The 26,467-nt window shown below is 45.4% G+C and overlaps 1 pseudogene across 1 annotated transcript in view; it reads right to left on the bottom strand.

Annotated features, from left to right (window-relative positions):
• Positions 1–26,467, bottom strand: part of LOC308578115 (steroidogenic factor 1 pseudogene) — a 115,038-nt pseudogene that overhangs the window by 17,647 nt on the left and 70,924 nt on the right. The window contains exon 2 of the transcript in view: positions 9,996–10,137. The product of the transcript in view is annotated as a steroidogenic factor 1 pseudogene (transcript). The remainder of the gene's footprint in view (positions 1–9,995; positions 10,138–26,467) is intronic.

Genomic DNA, 26,467 nt, shown 5'->3' with positions numbered 1-26,467 from the left:
TTGCCCCCGAAAAGCAGATCCCCCAAGTGCTGTCTCCTCGCGTCCTCAGGTGGTCAATTTTCCTTGCCAGCTACCAGTATGCACTGATTCACCGCCCGGGGAAGGCAATGGGCCATGCGGACGCCCTCAGCAGGCTACCACTACCGGAAACAGGCCCCGACCCAGCACCTGCACAAGAGGTTATGAGCCTGGAGCTGCTTCCCGACCGCCCCATTCAGGCACAAAAAGTTGCACACCATTCCAAGAAAGATAGGGTCATCTCCTGGGTCCTGGACTGGGTGTGGAGGGGATGGCCCAGCAGCAGCCCTGGGCCAGAATTCGCTGGCTACACAACCCGCAAACATGAACTGTCAGCCCACAAGGGGTGCCTGTTATGGGGAAGCAGGGTCGTTGTTCCCCAGCCCCTCCGCAAAAGGGTCCTCACAGCCCTACACGAGACACACCCAGGGGTAGTAAGAATGAAGGCCCTTGCCAGGAGTTATGTGTGGTGGCCAGGGATCGACGGAGAGATAGAGGCCTGGGTCAAACACTGCCAAGGCCTGCCAAGAATCCCGCCCAGATCCCCCAAGGGCCCCAGACCAGTCCTGGGAGTCTGCCCGAGCACCATGGTCACGCCTGCATGTGGACTTCGCTGGCCCCTTTCAGGGGAAAACATTCTTCATAGTGGTGGACTCCTACACCAAATGGCTGGAAGTTGCACTGGTACCATCCACTTCCACGTCCGCAGCCATCCGGGTACTACGCAGGCTGTTTGCAACCCACAGGCTCCCTGACACTCTCGTCTCAGACAACGGGACTGCATTTACATCAGGAGAATTCCAAACCTTCACAGCGCAGAACGCCATCCGCCACATCCTTTCGGCGCCATTCCACCCTGCCACCAATGGCCAAGCAAAACGCATGGTGCGGACCACCAAGGACACCCTTCGCCGCATGACGCAAGGGGATTGGGAGTACCGCCTTGCCACATTCCTCCTAGCACAGCACAGCACCCCCAGCTCAACGACTGGCCGGAGCCCCGCTGAACATTCGGCGCCTTGCAATCAGATTGGACCGCCTTCACCCCGATAGAGCTCAGGATGAGGTAGTGGTGGGGGAAGGCAGGAACCCCCGGACCTTCGAGACCCAGGACCCAGTGTACGCAAAGAATTTTGGCAGGCCCAGCATGGGTACCCGCCACATTCACCAGGGTCACTGGCCCTGTGTCGTACGAGGTGCTAACGGATGGGGGGGCAATGCTGGCGCCGCCAGTGTGACCAGATACGGCAACGATTCCCAGGAGAAAACCAGGAGGAAAGGTCAGAGGAGTCCCAAGGGAACAGAGGGGCAGTGAGGCCCATAGAGCAGGAGGGGCCAGCAGGAGAGGCAGAATCAGTAAATACAGAGAGGACCCGTGAGGCCGAAAGGACACCAGAACCAGAACCACGACTGAGCGAGCCAGTTGCACCAGACCAAACAGCCCCATCACAGCCAGCATCCTTGGAACACGAGCCAGAACCTGAACCCTGAACCAGGGAACACCCCAGGCCGCAACGCACACGTAGGCCGCCGGCATACCTTGAGGACTATGAATGCGACCTCCCGGGCAGGACTGGAATTTAGAGGGGAGGGGTGTTATGTACTGAGTTGAATAGGATCCAAACTGAAGCAGTCTGATTGGTCCTAGAACAATAGGATCCAAATTGCAGCAGTCTGATTAGTCCTAGAACAATAGGATTCAGAATGCAGCAGTCTGATTGGTCCTAGAACAATGCAGCAGTATGATTGGTTGGCAGGAACCACCCAATCCTGCTCCAGATAGAAGTGAATCCACAACCTGATTGGCTTACAGTAGAATTCCGGAATTAGCCAATCATGTGCAGCCCATTGTGTAAATAATGTATATAAAGCAGATACTATGAGGGGACTTTCATTCATTCCTCCTCACCACTATGAGCTGAATAAAGAGCATGAAATCACTTTGCGACTCGGAGTATATTTCACTGAATGAATCTCCTTCCTTGTCGCTTGAAACCATGGGTTCGGGGACTTCCGGAGGCGGCGCGAAACAGCAATGGCGGTCCTCCTCAGCTGCTGAAGAGGGGCTCCGCGGAAAAGGGTCGTGCGCTGCTGCACAGCGACGACCCATCCAGAAAAACCACGGGTAGAGTGAGCCCGTGGCCGTGGGACTCGGCGGGCACCAGGAGCGACCCCAGAAACGTTGAAGGGACCCCGTAAGGAGCCCCGGATCGTGGAAGGGGGAGCGGTGCTGTGAGTTCATCGCTCTTCCCGCGGAAGTGAAGCCGCGCGGCTGCTGCTGATGAGCGCTGTCCTTTCTTTCTGAAAACATCAGGCTCCAAACTTCATACTCGTGAGTAAGGACTATAAGAATTTGGATGGGACTAAAATAGTAAATTTCGGCTGAAAGCGGGAGACGAGAAACAGGAAGTCCGTCTCCCGACACTGCTTTTAGATCAAAGCAAAGACTTTGCCAAGCGTGAAGCGCTTTGAAAGGGATATTCAAAAGAGACTTTCTTTTCCGTGCAAATTGTCAAAGTTCGATTCGGCAAGCTAGAAGGGCAGAGGAATTGACTGGATCTGAATTGAAATCCTCCCTCTTCTGAGTGGATTATAAAAGCTTAAATACCGGATCTCTGGGCTGCCGGGTTACTAAAGAACTGTCAAACTGCGGAAACTGTATCAGATGGAGTAGTTACTTTGAGCACTGGAGGATACAAGTAAGAAACTGTTACCTGCATCTTTATTGAAACTTTGTTCTATTTGGGGGAAACTTTGCAGTTTTAAAGGGACAAAGAAGGTTCCCCTGGAGCTTGTGCTTTTTTTATCTCCTCTTTTGGATTGCTGGATTAATGGCGGAAAAAGATTTTTTCCTTCTCTGAGTTACAGGGAAGCTCCCCCTAGTGGATTTGGGATTAATAAATCTCTGGGAACTGCTTTTTTGTTTGGATTATCCTTTTGGTGGTTGTTTACAATTTGGACTGTCTTTCCCATGGGACCTACAATTTGACCTTGACACATAGACAGCTGTGGAATGAGTGGCGCAGGGAGAGCAAGAGCTGCTAAGTCGAAAGCAAAACAAACTGTACAACAATTGTTACAGACAACATTAACTGTCCAGCCACGTAGATCATCTGTTCCTACCGTTCCTACTGTTTTGACATTGCAAGAAAGAGAAACGGCTCAGCCAGCTCAAGAGCCAACTTCAGAAGATATGGCTTCAGGAGGTTCTGATCTAATCTCTAAACAAATTTTGGAACAGTTGGCAGCTTTAAATACAAAATTTGATCAAGTTACGAATACTATTAATAAACTGACTGAGCAGGTTTCCCAAAATACACAAGTAATTGGGAGTCTTCAAACAACAACCTTAGAAAATCGCAAATTGGCTGAGCAAGCGAACCAAAAAGCAGAACAAGCTAACAAGAAGGCTGAGGAAGTACAAAAGGAAGTAAGGCCACTATGCAGACAGATTAATGATCAGCAGGCCTATCTGTCTATGGTGGAATTGAAAAATCGGGAAAATAATCTTAGGCTAAGAGCCATTCCAGAACTTGAAGGAGAAGATTTGATTGGCTACTTGACATCAGAACTATCCAAGTTCTGGGATATAGAAGAAGATAAAGACTTTAAAATTGTTACTGCTTTCAGACTGGGAAGATTGGTGAGAAAAGACAGATCTAGAGATTGCCTGATCATTTTGAGATCTAGGCAAGAAAGAGATAAAATCTTGGGCCTACACTTTAAGAAACCACTGGTGATCCAGGACAGGAAGGCAGAAATCTACAGAGATATTCCGAAACAACTTTTGGATTTAAGAGTTACATACACAGATCTAGCAAGATTACTGAGAAACAACTCAATTCCTTATAGGTGGGAGTTCCCCCAAGGACTATCTTTCAACCTTAAAGGGAAGAAGGTTAAAATTAGAACACCAGAGGACCAGCAAAAATTTTTACACGATCACGGAGAGGATCTTCAGAAGGGAATAGCAGGGGCCTGGCCGCCACCCCAACCTGAGCCGACACCTGTGCCAGCCCCGGACGAAAAGGAAGACACACCCCTTTAGGACTTATAGATTAAACCAGGATGTCTCTGCAGCTCTTAAGTTGGAACATAAATGGCGGGAACTCCCTGGAAAAAAGAGGAAGGATCTTTCATATTTTGAAAAAAGAACATTTGGACATTATTTGTTTACAGGAAACACATGTGACTAGGCTCCACAGGAAAGTCTTAATCAATAAAAGATTAGGCCAAGAATTTATCTCATCAGATAAAGTTAAGAAGAGAGGCGTAGTGATCTATGCAAAGGAGAACCTGTCACCGAAATTTTTATTTAAAGATGAACAAGGAAGAATCTTGGCCATTGAAATACAAATACAAGGAGAAAAATGTTTGATATTAGGAATTTATGCACCAAACGAGGGAAAATCAGAATTTTACAAGAAGCTGCATGAGATAATGCTGGATTATCTGGACTTTACCAACATCATAATGATGGGAGATATGAATGGGGTGGTCTCTACCCATATGGATAAGTCACAGAACCAAAATTTAACTAAAGATGGCAGACTACCTAAGACGTTCTTCGAACTAACTGACAGTATGGACTTGATTGACATTTGGAGGACAAAGAACCCCTTGGGTAAAGAAGGAACATTCTTTTCTGAGGCCCACCTGTCATGGACACGAATCGACCAAATATGGACATCTAGAGGGCTGGCTCCTAAGACTAGAAAAGTGGAAATCTGCCCTAAAACCTGCTCCGACCATAATGCTTTGAAAGTGGAATTGAGATTTACTTCAACCGGTTCCTTCAGATGGAAAATGAATGACACCTTACTAAGAGATCAGGAGGTTGTAAAGAAGGCCCAAAAAACTTTAAAAGACTACTTTGAAATTAATTTGAATACTTCGGTGGAAAAGAGAACAATCTGGGACGCAAGCAAGGCAGTAATGAGAGGGTTTCTGATACAACAGAATACAATTAAGAAAAAACTCTGGAATGGAAAAAAGGATAAGATATTAGAGAAGATAAGAGATGGTGAGAAAAAACTGAGATCAAAACCAAAATCCAAAGAGATTTTAAGAGAAATTAAGTTCCATCAGGCACAGTATGCGAAATTGATAAATCAAGAAGTTGAATGGAAGATTAAACAAATGAAACAAAGATCATTTGAATCAGCGAATAAGTGTGGGAAACTGCTAGCTTGGCAGTTGAAAAAAAGACAAAAATTGAACTTTGTTACCAATCCAGAGGTGGAAGGTAGAAATATTCAGAAACCAGAGGAAATTAGAAAGTGTTTCCAGAGATATTTCAAAAAACTTTATACGCAAGGGCCTCAGGATGCGACGGAGATAGACCAATTTTTAAAAACTAATGGACTCTCGAAACTACCTCAGGAAAAGACAGCAACCCTGAATCGTAGAATAACACAACAGGAAATTGAGGATGCCATTCAGAATATGCAATTGGGCAAATCTCCAGGCCCAGATGGACTTACCTCCAAGTACTATAAGACATTAAAAGACTACCTGATACAACCACTAATGGAGGTCTGCAATCAGATCATGTAGGGGAAGAGGGCACCGGAAACGTGGAAAGAAGCCTTCATCACATTGATACCTAAAGTAGAAACTGAAAAGACTCAACTGAAGAACTACCGTCCCATCTCACTCTTAAATGTGGATTATAAAATCTTTGCAGATATTTTGGCAAGTAGATTTTAAAAAGTGTTAAATGAAATAATTCATAAGGACCAGGGAGGCTTTCTCCCAGGCAGACATCTGTTTGATAATACCAGGAACATTATTGACATTTTGGAACTCTTACAAACTAACATTAATACTAAGGCAGTGTTAATTTTCATTGACGCGGAGAAGGCCTTTGACAATATCTCTTGGAAGTTTATGAAGAAAAATTTGGAAGGGATGGGAGTGGGACGGGGGTTTGAAAACGGCATAGAAGCAATTTATTCAGAACAGAAAGCCAAATTGATAGTGAACAATGTGGTGACAGAAGAGTTGAAAATTGAAAAAGGAACACGACAGGGGTGCCCTCTGTCCCCTCTTTTATTTATTTCAGTCCTGGAGGTGCTCTTGAACATGATTAGGGAGGACCGGTTGGTACAAGGAATACAGGTCGGAGAGAAACAATATAAACTGAAAGCTTTTGCAGATGACTTGGTTTTAACATTACAGGAGCCAGAATCTAGTACAAAAAGAGCTTTAGAATTGATTCATGAGTTTGGTCGGGTGGCGGGATTTAAGTTGAATAAGCAAAAAACTAAGGTTTTGGGGGAAAATTTGACATCATCAGAAACAGATGGGTTTCAGAAAGAGACAGAATTAAGTGTGGTAAAAAAAGTGAAATACCTAGGGGTTCATTTGTCTGCTAAAAACTTGAATTTATTTAAAGACAATTATGAAAAATGTTGGTCGGAAATCAAAAAAGATTTGGAAATTTGGTCAAGACTGAAACTTTCCTTGTTGGGTAGAATCGCAGCCATAAAGATGAATGTATTGCCAAAAATGTTATTTTTGTTTCAAACCCTACAGATTGTGGACAGAGTGGAATGTTTTGGAAGGTGGCAGAAGGATGTATCAAAGTTTGTTTGGCAGGGCAAAAAGCCCCGGATAAAGTTTAAAATATTAACCGATTCAAAAGAAAGAGGGGGGTTTGCCCTGCCGGACCTGAGATTATACTATGAAGCTGCGGCCTTCAGTTGGATGAAAGATTGGTTACTTCTTGAGAACACTGATGTCCTAGATCTGGAAGGGTTTGATAATGCTTTTGGTTGGCATGCATATCTGTGGTACGACAAGGCAAAGGTTCATAAAATGTTTAAAAATCATATTGTCAGAAAATCAATATTTATGGTCTGGACAAAATACAAGGACTTATTAGAGAGTAAGACTCCGAGGTGGCTATCACCAGCAGAGGCCAAGGCCTGGAAAAAACCCAATATGGAGGTTGGTTGGCTAAAATATGGGGAAATTATAGAAAAAGTTGGAGAAACTTGGAGACTGCAGAGTTTTGAAAAACTAAAGAACAAGGTGCAAAATTGGTTTCACTATGCTCAAATTCAAGAGGTCTTTAAGTTGGATAAAAAAATAGGTTTCCAGGTGGAAAAATCGAAACTAGAGACAGAATTGTTAGAACCAAAGACCAAGGTACTTTCGAGAATGTATAACTTGCTGCTTAAATGGAACACTCAGGATGAGACAGTCAAATCAGCAATGATAAAATGGGCTCAGGACATTGGGTATAACATCATGTTTGAAGACTGGGAAAGGTTATGGACCACCGGTATGAAATTCACGGCATGTAATGCCCTGAAAGAGAATATTATGAAAATGATATATAGGTGGTACATGACCCCAGTCAAGCTTGCTAAGATATATCATTTGTCTGATAATAAATGTTGGAAATGTAAGGAGGCTGAAGGGACATTCTTTCACCTCTGGTGGACTTGTCCAAAAGTGAAGGCCTTCTGGGAAATGATTTACAATGAGTTAAAAAAGGTGTTTAAATACACCTTTCCTAAGAAACCAGAGGCCTTCCTCCTGGGCATTGTTGGCCAGAAGGTGTTAAAGAAAGATAGAACTTTTTTTATGTATGCAACAACAGCAGCAAGAATTCTGGAAGACACAAGATTTGCCCACACTGGAGGAGTGGCAGACGCAGTTACTGGACTATATGGAACTGGCTGAAATGACCGGCAGAATCCGAGATTTGGGAGAAGAAACAATGGAGGAGGATTGGAAAAAGTTTAAGGACTATTTACAAAAATATTACAAGTTATATGAATGTTAAAATTTGCATGATTTGAAAAACCCAGCTTCAGCAACAAGATTCGGCGTAATGGGAAATTAGATCTTAAATATGAAGGGACTAAGGTTTAAAATGACATTACATTTATACCAGGATAAAAGTAAATTGCTATTAAGTATTTTAAACCTAAAACATAACTATTTGAAAGTACAAAGAATACACGAAACAAGATAATAATTTGTTGACATCTTTATTATAAAGAATGCAGGATGAGGGGGGTGTGGGGAAGTCCGGTTGGTGATGAAAAAATGTTTTGAAAAGATGGATTCTTTTTCTTTCTTTCTTTTTCTTTTTTCTTATGTATCTGACTTTATTTCTGTACCTGAGAAAAGCAATAAAAAAAAATATTTTTTTAAAAAAAAGAAACCATGGGTTCGGGTCCTACCCTCCGGAGCAGGAGAAAACAAGCATGGTCCATTTTCCATGCGACAGCCCTTTATGTATTTGAAGATGGCTCTCATATGATCTCTCTGTGTGTTTATTTTTATCTTGTTTTTATTATTTGAAACCCCAATTGGTTCCCGGAGACACGTGTCCTTCCAGACCTAGACTACTATGCTGTGGAGCAGCCTCCCGCGGGACCAGCGCCCAGCCTCGCCTCCTCCTTTCCACCCCATGGAGGAATTTGCTTTCACTTTATGTCGTTCAAAGCCGCCGCCCCATCCTGCTCTCCAGGCTGCCACGCCGCTGCAAGCTACAGGCAGCCCTCAGCTCTCCAAGGCAGGAAGGTCCCCACGAACAAGACAGCAACCCGCAGCGGCAGCGGCAGCGGAAACAGAGCTGGAAAATCGGGTTTTAAACTGGGAGTACCAGCAAATAGTGTGCATTGAATCGGTACTGCGGCTTTTTAATTGCTAGACTCTAAATGGGAAATATACCAATCTTCAGCTCACTCAGTGGAAACAGAGCTGGAAAGTCGGGTTTTAAAAGCAGTGTAAAAATAAATGCGTTTTTTTTTTTCCAGGACTTCTCCAGCAAAGCGCACCGAGCATCAGGAACTGGGCCTGGGCAATGAGATGTGGGGAGGGACTCCTGTCAGATTTAATTATCGCCCTATTGCTAGCCCTTTCTCAAAGAGTCAGCATTATGATGCGGGTGGGGCGGCGGGCACGAAACGCTCCTTGGACATAAGAGCGTCAGAAGAGGCTGCACAGGCATTTTGCCTCAAGAACATAAGAGGAGCCCAAGCGGGGGTGGGGGTGGCATCCAGCCCCGCATCCTGTTCTCACAGTGGCCACCCAGATACCCCCATGGGAAACATGCAAGCAGGATCTGAGCACGTCTGAAAGCATTGCTGCCATTGATAGCCTTATCATCCTGCATGAATTCGTCCAATCTTCTTTTAAAGCCTTCCAGGTTGGTTACCATCACTGGCTCCTGAGGAACCACAAGAATACTGTCATCATTATCCGACTTTCCCAATGATAACGGCCTTAGGGGGCCTCCACTCAAATGGAACACTGAATTAATAGTAATAAGGATATTGTGGCTTGCAACTAAGCTTGACAGCATACACAGGGGAAAAAACCTCAGCTCCTTTACATTTTACATGGTCTCGCTTCCAAGAGTCCTTGCAGGGTAAGGTCTCTTCTAGAGACCCACACGGGACACATGGAAACCCAGCAGAAGGAGAAGGGGGGATTACTAGGGGACGGGGTGGGTAGAGGGGGAAGAGGCTAAAGATATAAAGGAAGCAGATCTAGAACATCTCAAAAAGTCTCTTTTAAACCACCTGGCACTGTTGTTTGGGTGGACGCTGTGTGTGGAGGCGCGCTCTTTTCAAAAACACACGTCCTGGCCAGGGAAGGTTTTGCATTCTAGGCAAGAAATGCATGTATACCTATATGTTTTGCTTCCCCGCCCCCTCAGAGGTAGAAAAGCAACGGGGGTTAAGAGGGGGAACGAGGAAGAAAATGGCTAGTAGGAGTCAGATCACCAACCCCCGCCCACATCAAGTCTCACGTCCCCACATCTTGTTTGGGCTGGAGCAGAAGCCCTCTTGGCTGCGGTTAGCTCAGAGGCAGCAGCATCAAGGACATAGGCTGGATGTCAGGATCCCTCCCCCACCCACTTGGCAGAAGGCACTTTCCCGTCAGCACCTACCTTCTGTGTTGCAAAGACTCACCCCCTCCCGCCCGCCCAAGACTATGCCAACTGGAGTCACCTTCGAGTTTCATGCCCACCACGAGGCACTTCTGGAACCGGCAATAGGGACACCTCTTGCGTTGTGTCTTGTCGATCTTGCAATTCTGGCTCTCCATACACGTGTAGTGCTTGTTATTCTGCACAGTTCTCTTGAAGAAGCCCTGAGGAGGAGGAGGAGGAGGAGGAGGAGAAGAAGAAGAGGAGGAGGAGGAGTTTGGATTTGATATCCCGCTTTATCACAATCTCCTTTCCCCATCCTCCCCCACAACAAACACTCTGTGAGGTGAGTGGGGCTGAGAGACTTCAGAGAAGTGTGACTAGCCCAAGGTCACCCAGCAGCTGCATGTGGAGGAGCGGGGAAGCGAACCCGGTTCACCAGATTATGAGTCCACCGTTCTTAACATCTTAACACCACTAATAATAATAATAATAATAATAATAATAATAATAATAATAATAATTTATTATTTGTACCCCGCCCATCTGGCTGAGTTTCCCCAGCCACTCTGGGCGGCTTCCATAGAAACCAAAAATACACTAACATATCACACATTAAAAACTTCCCTGAACAGGGCTGCCTGAAGATGTCTTCTGAATGTCAGGTAGTTGTTTATCGCTTTGACATCTGATGGGAGGGCGTTCCACAGGGCAGGCGCCACTACCGGGAAGGCCCTCTGCCTGGTTCCCTGTAGCTTGGCTTCTCGCAGTGAGGGAACTGCCAGAAGGCCCTCGGAGCTGGACCTCGGTGTCCGGGCTGGACGATGGAGGTGGAGACGCTCCTTCAGGTATACTGGGCCGAGGCCGTTTAGGGCTTTAAAGGTCAACACCAGCACTTTGAATTGTGCTCGGAAATGTACTGGCAGCCAATGTAAGTCTTTCAAGACCGGTGTTATATGGTCTCAGCGGCCGCCCCCAGTCACCAGTCTAGCTGCCGCATTCTGGATTAGTTGTAGTTTCCGAGTCACCTTCAAAGGTAGCCCCACGTAGAGCGCATTGCAGTAGTCCAAGCGGGAGATAACTAGAGCATGCACCACTCTGGCGAGACAGTCCGCGGGCAGGTAGGGTCTCAGCCTGCGTACCAGGTGGAGTTGGTAGACACCTGCCCTGGATACAGAATTGACCTGCACCTCCATGGACAGCTGTGAGCCCAAAATGACTCCCAGGCTGTGCACCTGGTCCTTCAGGGGCACAGTTACCCTATTCAGGACCAGGGAGTCCACCAGCCCGCCCCCTGTCCCCCAAAAACAGTACTTCTGTCTTGTCAGGATTCAACTTCAATCCATTAGCCGCCATCCACCTCCAACTGCCTCCAGGCACTCACACAGGATCTTCACCGCCTTCACTGGTTCTGATTTGAAAGAGGTAGAGCTGGGTATCATCTGCATATTGATGGACACCCAGTCCAAACCCCCTGATGATCTCTCCCAGCGGCTTCATATAGATGTTAAAAAGCATGGGGGAGAGGATGGAACCCTGAGGCACCCCACAAGTGAGGGCCCAAGGGTCTGAACACTCATCCCCCCCCCACTTTCTGAACACGGCCCAGGAGGAAGGAACGAAACCACTGTATAACAGTGCCCCCAGCTCCCAGCCCCTCTAGACTGTCCAGAAGGATGTTATGGTCGATTGTATCAAAGGCCGCTGAGAGATCCAGCAGAACTAGGAAACAACTCTCAACTTTGTCCCTAGCCCGCCGGAGATCATCAACCAGTGCGACCAAGGCAGTTTCAGTCCCATGATGAGGCCTGAATCCCGATTGGAAGGGATCCAAATGGTCCGCATCCTCCAGGCGTGCCTGGAGTTGTTCAGCAACCACGCGCTCAATCACCTTGCCCAAGAATGGAAGATTTGAGACTGGGCGATAGTTGGCCATACTGGCCGGGTCTAAAGATGGTTTTTTAAGAAGCGGTTTAATGACTGCCTCTTTCAGCGGATCTGGGAATGTTCCCTGACACAGGGAAGCATTCACCACCCCGCAGAGCCTATCGCGCAGCCCTTCCCGGCTTGCTTTTATTAGCCAGGATGGGCAAGGATCAAGGAGACAGGTGGTTGGTTTCACACGTCCAAGCAGCCTGTCCACATCCTCGGGGGTAACGGATTGAAATTGATTCCATGCAACTTGACCAGACAGGGCTCTAGCACTCTCCCGTCCCAGCCCTGCTCCCATGGTGGTGTCTAGCTCCTTCCAAATATGAGTGATTTTATCTGCAAAAAACTTTGCAAAATCGTTGCAGGAGATCTTGGGGTCTTTACATGGCCCCGGTGGTAAAGGTGGTTCCGTAAAATTGCGGACCACCTGAAAGAGTCTCCTGCTACTATTTTCTGCAGATGCAATAGAGGCGGTGAAGAAAGTCTTCTTCGCCGTCGCTATCGCCACTTGGTAGGCTCGACGTTGAGCTCTAACCTGTGTCCGGTCAGATTCGGAGTGAGTTTTCTGCCACCGACGCTCTAGCCATCTCAGCGATTGTTTCATCACCCTCAGCTCCGAAGAAAACCACGGGGCTGTCCGGGCTCCATGCAATCAGAGAGGGCGCTTCGGAGCCAGACAGTCGATAGCCCTGGTTAACTCCGCATTCCAGCGTGCCACCAGGGAATCAGCTGAGAGGCCATCAACATAGGATAAAGCATCCCCTACCACTCTCTGGAAGCCAGTTGGATCCATTAAGTGGCGGGGGCGGACCATCCGAATTGGTCCCACCTCCCTGCAGAGGGGAAGGGTCGCGGAGAAGTCCAGTTGCACCAGGAAGTGATCTGACCATGGCACTTCTTTTGTTGCACTTTTACTTAGTGTCAGATCACCCACGTCACTAGAGGTGAACACCAGGTCTAAGGCATGTCCATGACTATGAGTCGGGCCAAACTTATTCAGGGACAGCCCCATGGAGGCCATGCTTTCCACGAAGTCCCGAGCGGCCCCTTGTAAGGTCGTGTCAGCATGGATGTTAAAATCCCCTAGGACAACCAAACTAGGTGTCTCCAGGAGAACATCCGCCACGACCTGAAGCAGCTCAGACAGGGAATCCTTGGTGCAGCGGGGAGGTCGGTACACCAAAAGGAATCCTGTACTGCCCCTATTGCCCAACTTCTAGAACATGCACTCAGAGAACTGGGTCTTCCCAGTAGGACGCCTGATGCAAGCTAATGACTTCCTAAAAATCACTGCAACCCCCCCTCCCCGCCCACATGACCTGGGTGCGTAAGAGAAACCTGGTGGGCAAGCAGCAGCAAGGACAGGCCCATCTGCTTCCTCCAACCAGGTCTGTCACACAAGCCAGGTCAAATCCTCCATCCACAATCAGGTCGTGGATGGCAGTGGTTTTATTCATCATTGACCTGGCATTACACAGCAACACCTTCAGGTCATGTGGGTTTCCCCTGTTGATTCCAGTATCCAGTCAAGGCCAGACCCGGAGGCAGGGATAGTCTTCAAACAACGACTAAACCTGCCTCCTCGGTAATGACATGGTCTGGTCTTAGTGTAACTCCGCCTCCTGCCCATGATCACTGAGATCGGATGTCCCAGTGCTTCCCCCCCTGTGGAACTTGTCCCAGCCATCATGTTGGCTGGGGCCCCACTCCCAGGCAGCCCTGATCCCGCCCCTTAAAAACAAAACACAAACTATACAGAACCAATAAAACAATAAAAACAGAACAATTATACTAAAATTAATGCCCAACCAAATATCCATCCCACCCACCCACCCCCAACAAAGGAAAAAAGGGAAAAAAATTAAAAATTAAATTGCCACCGACTGCTTGAGGACATTTTAAAACACATTAACCACTTGGAACAGGGAAGCAATGGCAGAGCACTTCCCACACTTCCCCAAAAGTTTGTTCCAAATAAGGGCCTGGGCCACACCCCCTGGGCCAGTTGGAAAAGGCCCTGGAAGGGAGCAGGCCCTGCAGTCCTACCCAGCCAATGGTCCGAGGCTTCCCTGCAGCAGGAGTCCCTTTATATATATTTTTTTATAAGATATTTATTGCAGTTTTCTTTACATAACAGAAGAACCACCAAACATATAAAATACCATCACCACAGAAAAATAGAAAGAATAGACAAAGAATAAATGAAAAAAGATATAAAATACATTTGTTAGACAATCGTATTTTCATGATCTTAAGACTTCCTCACATCTCCCTTCTCTGCGTTCTCAGTTCAATGATTATAAACAGCAATTTATTACCTTATTTCAGTTCTTAACTTTCCTCAAATGTTATATCCCAGATTTTAAGTATCTTTGTCAACTTAGTTTCTTATATCATAAAACCAGATTACTGCTGCCCTGTTACTTTCAAGCGTGCATTCTCCTAACATTCATACAATTTGTAGTGTTTTTGTAAATAGTCTTTAAATTTTTTCCAGTCCTCTTCCAGCGTCTCTTCTCCCAGGTCTCGGATTCTCCCGGTCATTTCAGCAAGTTCCATATAGTCTATCAGTTGTGTCTGCCATTCTTCCAGTGTGGGTAGATCTTGGGTCTTACAATGTTTCGCAATAAGTATTCTTGCTGCTGTAGTTGCATACATAAAAAAAGTTCTATCTTTCTTTAACACCCCTTGGCCGACAATGCCCAAAAGGAAGGCCTCTGGTTTCTTAAGGAAGGTATACCTAAATACCTTTTTTAACTCATTGTAGATCATTTCCCAGAAGGCCTTCACTTTCGGACAAGTCCACCAGAGGTGAAAGAATGTTCCTTCAGTCTCCTTACATTTCCAACATTTGTTATCATGCAAATGGTATATTTTTGCAAGCTTAACTGGGGTTATGTACCACCTGTATATCATTTTCATGATATTTTCTTTCAAGGCATTACATGCCGTAAACTTCACACCAGTGGTCCATAACCTTTCCCAGTCAACAAACATAATGTTGTGCCCAATGTCCTGCGCCCATTTTATCATGGCTGATTAGACTGTTTCATCCTGCGTATTCCATTTCAACAGCAAGTTATACATTTTTGAAAGTACCTTGGTCTTAGGTTCTAACAATTCTGTTTCTAGTTTTGATTTTTCCACCTGGAAACCTATTTTCATATCTGATCTAAAGACCTCTCTGATCTGAGCATAGTGTAACCAGTTTTGCACTTTATCCTTTAATTTCTCAAAACTCTGCAGTCTCCAGGCATCTCCTTCTTTTTCTAATATTTCCCAATATTTCGGCCAATTGGCCTCCATATTGAGTCTTTTCTGGGCCTTGGCTTCCATTGGTGACAGCCACCTTGGGGTCTTATTTTCTAATAAGTCTTTATATTTTGCCTAGACATTAAACACTGCCTTCCTGACAATATGGTTCTTGAAAGATTTATGGATTTTTACCTTGTCATACCACAAATATGCATGCCATCCGAAAGCATTGTTAAACCCTTCCAGATCCAGGACATCAGTGTTCTCAAGAAGAATCCAATCTTTCATCCAGCAGAGAGCTGCAGATTCATAATACAGCCTCAGATCTGGCAGGGCAAACCCCCCTCTCTCTTTAGCATCCGTTAGTATTTTAAACTTTATTCGGGGCTTTTTGCCCTGCCAGACGAACTTAGAGATGTCTCTCTGCCATTTTGTAAAACATTCCACTCTGTCCACAATCTGTAGGGTCTGAAACAAAAACAACATTTTTGGCAGTACATTCATCTTAATCGCAGCTATTCGGCCCAACAAGGAAAGTTTAAGTCTTGACCAACTTTCTAAGTCCTTTTTAATCTCTGTCCAACACTTCTCATAGTTGTCCTTAAATAAATTCAAATTTTTAGCAGTCATGTTCACCCCTAGGTATTTCACCTTTTTAACCACTTTTAGATCTGTCTCTTTCTGAAACCTTTCTGATTCCTCAGTTGTCAAGTTTTTTTCCAAAACCTTAGTCTTTTGCTTGTTTAGTTTAAAACCCGCCACCCGACCAAACTCATTTATCAGTTCTAGAACCCTTTTCGTACTAGATTCTGGCTCCTGCAATGTCAAAACTAAGTCATCTGCAAAAGCTTTTTTTTTAAAATAATATTTTTATTACTTTTTTCCAGATACAGATATAAGATCAGATATAAAGAAGAATAACAGAAAAAGAAAAAAGAAAATAAGAATAAAAGAAATCCATCTTTCCCATACATTTTTTTATAACCAATCGGACTTCCCTCACCCTGCATTCTTTACAATAAAATATCAGCAAATTAATACCTTGTTTCATGTGTTATTTATACTTTCAAATAATTATATTATAAGTTTAAAATCCTTGTTATCGATTTACTTTTGCCCTAAAATATATAAATATAATATTATTTTAAACTTTATTCCTTTCATAGTTATAACTTAATTTCCAAATATACCAAATCTTATTGCTGAAGCTAGATTTTCCAAATCATGCAAATTCTTAACCTTCATATAGCTTATAATATTTTTGTAGATAGTCCTTAAATTTTTTCCAATCCTCCTCCAGTGTCTCTTCTCCCAAGTCTCGGATTCTGCCAGTCATTTCAGCCAATTCCATATAGTCCATCAATTGCATCTGCCATTCTTCCAGTGTGGGCAAATCTTGTGTCTTCCAGTGCTTTGCAATAAGTATTCTTGCTGCTGTTGTTGCATACATAAAAAACGTTCTGTCCTTCTTTAGCACCTTCTGGCCGACAATGCCCAAGAGGAAGGCCTCTGGTTTCTTGGTGGAGGTATACTTAAATACCTTTTTTAGCTCGTTATAAATCATTTCCCAGAAGGCCTTCACCCTTGGACAGGTCCACCAGAGGTGAAAGAATGTCCCTTCAGCCTCTTTACATTTCCAACATTTGTTATCAGACAGGTGATATATTTTTGCAAGCTTGACTGGGGTCATGTACCACCTATATATCATTTTCATAATGTTTTCCTTTAAGGCATTACATGCCGTAAACTTCATTCCGGTGGTCCATAACCTTTCCCAGTCCTCAAACATAATGTTATACCCAATATCCTGAGCCCATTTTATCATGGCTGATTTGACTGTCTCATCCTGTGTATTCCATTTAAGCAGCAAGTTATACATTCTCGAAAGTACCTTTGTCTTTGGTTCAAGCAATTCTGTCTCTAACTTTGATTTTTCCACCTGGAATCCAATTTTTTTTGTCCATTTTAAAAACCTCTTGGATTTGAGCATAATGTAACCAATCTCGCACCTTACTCTTTAATTTATCCAGGCTCTGTAGCCTCCAGTTGTCTCCAATTTTTTCTATTATTTCCCAATATTTCGGCCAACTAGCCTCCATATTGAGTCTTTTTCGGGCCTTAGCCTCCATTGGTGATAACCACCTCGGGGTCTTGTTTTCTAATAAGTCTTTGTATTTAGTCCAGACAATGAATAATGCTTTTCTGACAATATGGTTTTTGAACATTTTGTGAACCTTAACCTTGTCGTACCACAAATATGCATGCCACCCAAAAGCGTTGTTGAACCCTTCCAGATCTAGGACATCGGTGTTTTCTAACAAAAACCAATCTTTCATCCAGCAGAAAGCTGCAGCTTCATAATATAACCTTAAGTCCGGCAGGGCAAATCCCCTTCTTTCTTTTGCATCAGTTAGTATTTTAAATTTTATCCTGGGCTTTTTGCCCTGCCAGACAAACTTAGAGATATCTTTCTGCCACTTTCCAAAACATTCCACCCTGTCCACAATATGTAGGGTTTGAAACAAAAACAACATCTTTGGCAATACATTCACCTTTACAGCTGCAATTCTGCCCAACAAGGAAAGTTTCAGTCTTGACCAAGTTTCTAAATCCTTTTTAACTTCTAACCAACATTTTTCATAATTGTCTTTAAATAAATTCAAGTTTTTAGAGGACAAATTAACCCCCAGGTATTTCACTTTTTTAACCACATTTAGTTCTGTTTCCTTCTGAAACTCATCTGTTTCTAAAGGTGTCAAGTTTTTTCCCAAAACCTTGGTTTTTTGCTTGTTCAACTTAAATCCCGCCACCCAACCAAAGTCATGAATGAATTCTAAAACTCTTTTTGTACTAGATACTGGCTCCTGTAATGTCAATACCAAGTCATCTGCAAAAGCTTTCAGTTTATATTGTTTCACTCCGACCTGTATTCCTTGTACCAACCGATCCTCCCTAATCATACTCAAAAGCACCTCCAGGACTGAGATAAATAAAAGAGGGGATAGTGGGCACCCCTGACGTGTTCCTTTTTCAATTTTAAACTCTTCTGTCACCACATTGTTCACTATCAGTTTAGCTTTTTGCTCTGAATAGATTGCTTCTATACCATTTTCAAACCCCCGTCCCACTCCCATCCCTTCCAAATTTTTCTTCATAAACTTCCAGGAGATGTTATCAAAGGCCTTCTCCGCATCAATAAAAATTAACACTGCTTTGGTATTAATGTTAGTTTGTAAAAGTTCCAAAATGTCAATAATGTTCCTAGTATTATCAAACAAATGTCTGCCTGGGAGAAAGCCGGCCTGGTCCTTGTGAATTACTTCATTTAGCACTTTTTTAAGCCTACTAGCCAAAATGTCTGCGAAAATTTTGTAATCCACATTTAGGAGTGAGATGGGACGGTAGTTTTTTAGTTGAGTCTTTTCAGTTTCCAGTTTAGGAATCAATGTGATGAAAGCTTCTTTCCACGTTTCCGTTGCCTTCCTCCCCTCCTGTGAGGGTTTGATTAGCTGCTTGTGCGTGAAAACGTGCTCCCTCAGAGTTTGTGCGCCCCCACAAACCTCCGTGTGTGACGGAGCTCCTCAGACATGTCTGCTCTAGTCACTAGTAGAGTCCGACAGTGGCTGTCTGCGGAAGCGTTTCCAGCAAAGAAGTTCCTTAACGGAAACGCGTCTCCTGGACTCACGGCGTGACAGTTTCCTGCGAGGTATGGGTCTCCCTATGGGAGACTCCGATACCTCCCCACTGCTCTCGCTGGAAGCCTCCCTGAGCCCTCCCTCCTGCTCGCATTCCCTCAGAGACCCACTCCTCCCCCTGCTGGTCCCTGCTTCAGCAGTTGAGTCTCTTTCATCCTGCCTGAGTCCCTCCACCACCTGCTGCTCTGATGGCAGTTCCCTGACATCCACCTCCCCTCCAGGGCCCTCCTCACCCCCTCCCAATTCCTCCCCCCTGGGAGGTGAAGGGCTAAAACCCCGAAACGAATCTTCCTCATCTTCTGACGTCTCGAACAATTCTCTCCATCGATCGTCGTCCTGGCCAGCTGAATCCTCCTCCTCTTCAGAATCTGGGAACCCCTCCAACTCCTCTTCCTCGTCGGTGGTGGCAAAGTATTCCCTTCGGAACCTCGCTACAGGCTGAGGTTTACGTGGGAACCTCTGATGAAAAGTCTCTATTAAAACCTCGTCATTGACATCCTCTGCCCTAACCCAGGTGTTTTCCGACTCCGGTTCCCCTTCCCACATTACCAAATACTCTACTTGATCTCCCTTCCACCTGGAATCGAGGATCTCCGCTACATGGTAGCTGTGTTCCTTCTCCTCCATTGCTGGTCCCCTAGTGACCCTCCCCTCACTGTCTCCTCTATACGGTGACAGCAACGACCTGTGAAAAACTGGGTGCAGCTTCATGTGGTTCGGTAACCGGAGCCTGAAAGCCACTGGATTGACCTGCTGTATGACTTCAAACGGACCCAGCCTTTTGGGTCTTAATTTCTTACAACCTCCTTTGAATGGCAACCCTTGGGTTGACAGCCACACCTGGTCCCCCACCCTGATGCTTTCACCTTCCCTTCTGTTTTTGTCTGCTTGCCTCTTATATTCCTCCTTAGCCCTGTTTAAGTTGAGTTGGAGCTGGCGATGGATCGCTTCCATTTCTTCCACGAACTGTTCTGCAGCTGGAACGCTCCAGTTCTCCCCCTCCCCCCCTGGGAAGGCTCTGGGATGGCACCCGTGATTAGCCAAAAAGGGGCTCATCCCCGTGGACACGTTCTCTGCATTGTTGTAGGCAAATTCTGCCAACGCCAGCTTCTCCACCCAATCATTCTCTCTGTCATTAACATAACACCTCAAATATTGTTGGAGAACCCCATTTGCTCTTTCCGCCTGCCCGTTGGTTTCAGGATGACGGGCCGTCGAGAAATTAACCTCTACATGCAGTAAGCTCATGAGCTTCCTCCAGAACCTGGAAGTAAATTGTTTCCCTCGGTCTGAAACCACCCTCAAGGGGGCGCCATGCAACCTAAACACATTCTCTACAAACAATTTGGCGGTTTCTTCTGCTGTAACCGCATGTGAGCAGGCTATGAAGTGGGCCATTTTAGTTAACAGGTCTACTACAACCATGATGGCTGTTTTCCCTCTAGACCTTGGCAGATCAGTCATGAAATCTATTGCCACTGCTTCCCACGGTCTCTCAGGTGTGGGCAGTGGTTCTAATAAACCAGCCGGCGCCTGCCTCTCCCCCTTGGCTCTTTGGCATTGTTCACACCCTCTCACATACTCCCGCACATCTTCCCTGACCTTGGGCCACCAAAATTCCCTGGTAACCAGCCACATGGTTTTGTGTTGCCCAAAGTGCCCTGCTGTGGGGCTATCGTGCAGCTGCTTGAGTACTTTCTCCCTCAATTCCCCTTCAGGTATATATAACGCTCCCTTATAATACAATGCCCCATTTCTCTCCTCAAAACCACCGGGTTTGTCTTCCTCCCCTCTGAGATCCCTGAGTTTCCCCTGGGCGTATGCATCCTGCACCGTACCCTCTACCAATTCCCTTTGCCCCACCAAAGTCGCCCCACACACCCAGCGGTCCTCTGGAATGATATGGGTTTCTTCGGGTGCTCCCTCGCTGGTTTTTGAAAATGCGCGCGCGCGCGCTGTTCCGATTTCCATCGGCTCTGCCGGCGGGAAAGCTGGCTCAGGAATGTCTGGAATGCGGAACTCCTTCCAACGTTCCCCTCTCCCTTCCCGCCTCTCCAAGGCTCTTGCCTCCTGCCGCGCTCCTATGGTCAGCGCAGATTTGGTCAGCTGATCCATAGACTCCGCCCTGGGGCTCCGTGCCAGCTCGTCTTTCACCCCCGAAGAAAGACCTTCTTCAAATAGCATTTGAACGGGTGCCGCCGATAAATCCCAACTCAGTCGGTGAATCAGCATGGTAAACTCAGTCCAATATTCACGGACAGATCGACTCCCCTGCTTACAAGCCATTAGCTGTCTGCGCACCACCCCTTCCTCAATATCGCCGGAAAACATGATATCCATTGCACGAAAGAACTTCATTGTGTCCTTTAGTATGTCATTGTGCGTTGCCATTAGGGGTCGAACCCAGTCTCTAGCCCCTTTCTCAAGATGCCCAATTACAAAAGCAACTCGCGATTCCTCATCAGGGAACTCATCGAACTGCACATTAAGGGCATATTGCATCTCTGTCCTAAAAGCATGGTAGTCCTTGGGGTCCCCCCCAAATTTCTGCACCAATCCTGGTACCTTTCTGGGGAATTGAGTGGCTCTCCCCTTCTTGTCTGCATCCTGAGCCCTTCTCTCCTCCAGCCTCGCCGTCTGCAGGGCCAGTTGAACCTCCAACGCTCGGTATCTATCTTCCAAGCTTGGACCAGCTCCAGCCCCTGCTCCTCCGGTTCCGGTTGGTTCGCTCATGATGCCTTCTCTTGCACAGGCAGCGTACAAAGACTGTCGGACTGCTGTGAGGGTTTGATTAGCTGCTTGTGCGTGAAAACGTGCTCCCTCAGAGTTTGTGCGCCCCCACAAACCTCCGTGTGTGACGGAGCTCCTCAGACATGTCTGCTCTAGTCACTAGTAGAGTCCGACAGTGGCTGTCTGCGGAAGCGTTTCCAGCAAAGAAGTTCCTTAACGGAAACGCGTCTCCTGGACTCACGGCGTGACAGTTTCCTGCGAGGTATGGGTCTCCCTATGGGAGACTCCGATACCTCCCCACTGCTCTCGCTGGAAGCCTCCCTGAGCCCTCCCTCCTGCTCGCATTCCCTCAGAGACCCACTCCTCCCCCTGCTGGTCCCTGCTTCAGCAGTTGAGTCTCTTTCATCCTGCCTGAGTCCCTCCACCACCTGCTGCTCTGATGGCAGTTCCCTGACACCTCCATAATCTGGTTACAAACCTCCATTAATGTTTGTATCAGATAGTCTTTCAAAGTCTTATAGTACTTGGAGGTAAGTCCATCTGGGCCTGGAGATTTGCCAAGTTGCATACCCTGAATGGCACCCTCAATTTCCTGTGGTGTTATTCTGTAATTCAAGATTGTTCTCTTTTCTTGAGATAGTTTTGGTAATCCATTAACTTTTAAGAATTGGTCTATCTCAGTCCCTTCCTGAGGCCCTTGCGTATAAAGTTTTTTGAAATAATTCTGGAAACACTTTCTAATTTCTTCTGGTTTCTGTATGTTTCTCCCTTCAATCTCCAGATTGGTAACAAAATTCAATTTTTGTCTCTTTTTCAACTGCCATGCTAGCAGTTTTCCACATTTGTTCGCCGATTCAAATGATCTTTGTTTCATTTGTTTAATTTTCCATTCCACTTCTTGATTTATCAATTTCGCATATTGTGCTTGATGGAACTTAATTTCTCTTAGAATCTCTTGATTTTGGTTTTAATCTCAATTTTTTCTCTCCATCTCTTATCTTCTCTAATATCTTATCCTTTTTCCCATTCCAGAGTTTTTTCTTGATCGTATTCTGTTGTATCAGAAAACCTCTCATTACTGCTTTACTTGCGTCCCAGATTGTTCTCTTTTCCACCGAAGTGTTCAAGTTTATTTCAAAATAGTCTTTTAAGGTTTTTTGGGCCTTCTTCACAATCTCTTGATCTCTTAGTAGGGTGTCGTTCATTCTCCATCTGAAGGAACCGGTTGGAGTAAGTCTCAATTCCACTTTCAAAGCGTTATGGTCGGAGCAGGTTTTTGGGCAGATTTCCACTTTTTTAGTCTTAGGTGCCAGCCCTCTAGATGGCTTTAAGTTTGTACTGTTTAGCTCCAACCTGTATCCCTTCAACCAACCGGTCCCCTCTAATCATGTTCAGGAGCACCTCCAGAACCAAAATAAATAACAAAGGGGAAATAGGGCAACCTTGTCGTGTTCCTTTCTCAATCTTGAACTCTTCTGTCACCACATTGTTAACTATTAATTTAGCTTTTTGTTCTGAATAGATTGCCTCTATGCCATTTTCAAACCCACGTCCCACTCCCATCCCTCCCAAAAAATTTTTCATGAACTTCCAAGAGATGTTGTCAAAGGCCTTCTCCGCGTCTATAAAGATCAACACAGCTTTAGTGTTAATGTTCGTTTGTAAAAGTTCCAAAATGTCAATAATGCTTCTAGTATTGTCAGACAAATGTCTGCCTGGAAGAAAGCCTGTCTGGTCTTTATGAATTACTTCATTTAAAACTTTTTTAAGTCTGTTTGCCAAAATGTCAGCAAAAATTTTGTAATCCACATTCAGGAGGGAGATGGGATGGTAGTTCTTAAGTTGTGTCTTTTCAGTTTCTGATTTAGGTATCAATGTGATGAAAGCCTCTTTCCACGATTCTGGCGCCTTCTTCCCTTCCATAATCTCATTGCAAACCTCCATTAATGGTTCTGTCAAATAGTCTTTCAGTATCTTATAGTACTTGGAGGTGAGCCCATCTGGTCCTGGAGATTTGCCCAATTGCATATTTTGAATGGCACCTTCGATCTCTTGTTGTGTTATTTTATAATTCAGGATTGTTCTATTTTCTTGAGACAATTTCGGTAGACCATTCCTTTTCAAAAATTGATCTATCTCAATCTCATTTTGCGGCCCTTGAGTGTAAAGTTGTTTAAAGTATCTCTGGAAACACTTTCTAATCTCCAAGGGATTCTGAATATTTTTCCCTTCAATCTCTAAATTAATAATAATAATAATAATAAATTTTATTTATATCCCGCCCTCCCCAGCCGAAGCCGGGCTCAGGGCGGCTAACAACAATCAAATAATCAAACAGTAAAATAGTTACACAATCTAAAAATATTTCATTATAAAAATTAATTAAATCAAATTGAAGGCAACCAATTAAGCAAAATTCTGTGCAGGTTGCCAGAGGAGGGAGTCAGGCTGCGCCCTGACCAAAGGCCTGGCGGAACAACTCTGTCTTGCAGGCCCTGCGGAAAGATGTCAGGTCCCGCAGGGCCCTAGTCTCTTGTGACAGAGCATTCCACCAGATTGGAGCCGCAGCCGAGAAGGCCCTGGCTCTAGTTGAGGCCAGCCTAACCTCTCTGAGGCCTGGGACCTTGAGGATGTTATTATTTGCAGACCGTAGGTTTCTCTGTGGGGCATACCAGGAGAGGTGGTCCCGTAGGTACGAGGGTCCTAGGCCGTATAGGGCTTTAAAGGTTAAAACCAGCACCTTAAACCTGATCCTGTACTCCACCGGGAGCCAGTGCAGCTGGTATAGTACCGGGTGAATGTGATCTCGCAGCGAAGACCCCATAAGGAGTCTCGCCGCGGCATTCTGCACCCGCTGGAGTTTCTGGGTCAGTCTCAAGGGCAGCCCCACGTAGAGCGAGTTACAATAATCCAGTCTGGAGGTGACCGTCGCATGGATCACAGTGGCTAGGTCAGGGCGAGAGAGATAAGGGGCCAACTGCTTAGCTTGGCGGAGATGAAAAAATGCCGCCTTTGTTATAGCTGTAATCTGCGCCTCCATAGAGAGGGAGGTATCGAAGATTACACCCAAACTCCTAACGGACGGTGCTGGCACTAATTGCACCCCCGCAAGAGATGGGAGTTGCCCCCTCGATCCCATATCGTCCCGCCCCAGCCAGAGGACCTCTGTCTTCGAAGGATTTAACTTCAACCGGCTCCCACGTAACCATCCAGCCACAGCTTCCAGACATCTGGTCAGTGTGTCTGGGGCCGAGTCAAGATGGCCATCCATCAACAGATAGAGTTGGGTGTCATCAGCATACTGATGGCAACCCAGCCCAAAACTCCGGACAAGCTGGGCGAGGGGGCGCATAAAGATGTTAAAAAGCATCGGGGAGAGAATCGCACCCTGAGGCACTCCACACACCAAGGAGTGGCGCGATGACAATTCCCCCCCAAGCGCCACCCTCTGTCCCCGACCAGAGAGAAACGAGCGCAGCCATTGAAGGACTGTGCCCTGGATCCCCACGTCGGCAAGGCGGTGGTCCAGGAGTTCGTGATCGACCATGTCAAAGGCTGCTGACAGATCTAGAAGAATCAGCAGCCCCGACCCGCCTCGATCCAGCTGCCTAAATTAGTAACCGTATTTAATTTTTGTCTCTTTTTCAGTTGCCATGCTAGCAACTTCCCACATTTATTGGCCGATTCAAATGATCTTTGTTTCATTAACTTGATTTTCCACTCCACTTCCTGATTTATCAATTTAGAATATTGTGCTTGGTAGAGTTTAATTTCTCTCAGAATTTCTTGTGACTTCGGTTTCAATCTTAACTTCTTCTCACACTCCTTAATTTTCTCCAAGATCTTGTCCTTTTTCTCATTCTGTGCTCTTTTCTTTATGGAGTTCTGTTGTATCAGAAACCCTCTCATCACAGCTTTACTTGAGTCCCAGATTACTCTTTTTTCGACCGTAGTGTTCAAGTTTATCTCGAAATAGTCCTTCAAAACTTTTTGGGCCTTTTTGGTAATCTCCTGATCTCTAAACAGGTTGTCATTCATCCTCCATCTGAAGGAGCCGGTTGTAGTTAGTCTCATATCCATCTTTACTGCGTTATGGTCGGAGCAGGTCTTTGGGCAGATTTCCACTTTCCTGGTCTTAGGTGCCAGACCTCTAGTTATCCAAATTTGGTCGATTCTTGTCCATGTCAGTTGGGCTTCAGAAAAGAATGTTCCTTCTCTTCCTAGGGGGTTTTTTGTCCTCCATATATCAATCAAGTCCATATTGTCAGTTAGTTCAAAAAAGGTTTTAGGTAGTCTGCCGTCTTTTGTAACGTTTTGGCTTTGTGACTTATCCATATTTGTAGACACCACCCCATTCATATCTCCCATCATAATGATGTTACTATAGTCCAGATAGTCCAGCATTGTCTCATGCAGCTTCTTGTAAAATTCCGATTTTCCTTCGTTCGGAGCATAGATTCCTAATATCAAAAAATTTTCACCCTGAGTTTGTATTTCAATTGCCAAGATTCTTCCTTGCTCATCTTTAAAAAGAAATTTTGGTGAAAGACTCTCCTTTGCGTAGATCACCACTCCTCTCTTTTTTACTCGGTCTGATGAAATAAATTCTTGGCCTAATCTTTTATTAATTAACACTTTCCTGTGGAGTCTAGTCACATGTGTTTCCTGCAAGCAAATAATGTCCAATTGTTCTTTCTTTAATATATGAAATATCCTTCTCCTTTTTTCCGGAGAATTTCCCCCATTAATGTTCCAGCTGAGAAGTTGCAGAGACATCCTGGACAAATCTGTTATTCAGTAAGTGATGGTGTTTCTTTCTCCTGGTCAATTGATCCCAAAGGTGTAGGTGCAGGTTGCGGCGGTGGCCAGGAATCAGGCCCTGTAATCCCTTTCTGAAGGTCTTCTTCGTAGTCTTTCAGAAACTTATCTTTATCCTCTGGTG

Source organism: Podarcis bocagei (genome assembly GCF_964188305.1).
Source record: "Podarcis bocagei genome assembly, chromosome: W".
Taxonomy (NCBI): domain Eukaryota; kingdom Metazoa; phylum Chordata; class Lepidosauria; order Squamata; family Lacertidae; genus Podarcis; species Podarcis bocagei.
Note: the sequence above shows the minus strand (reverse complement) of the source record. Positions and strands in the feature narration are given on the sequence as shown.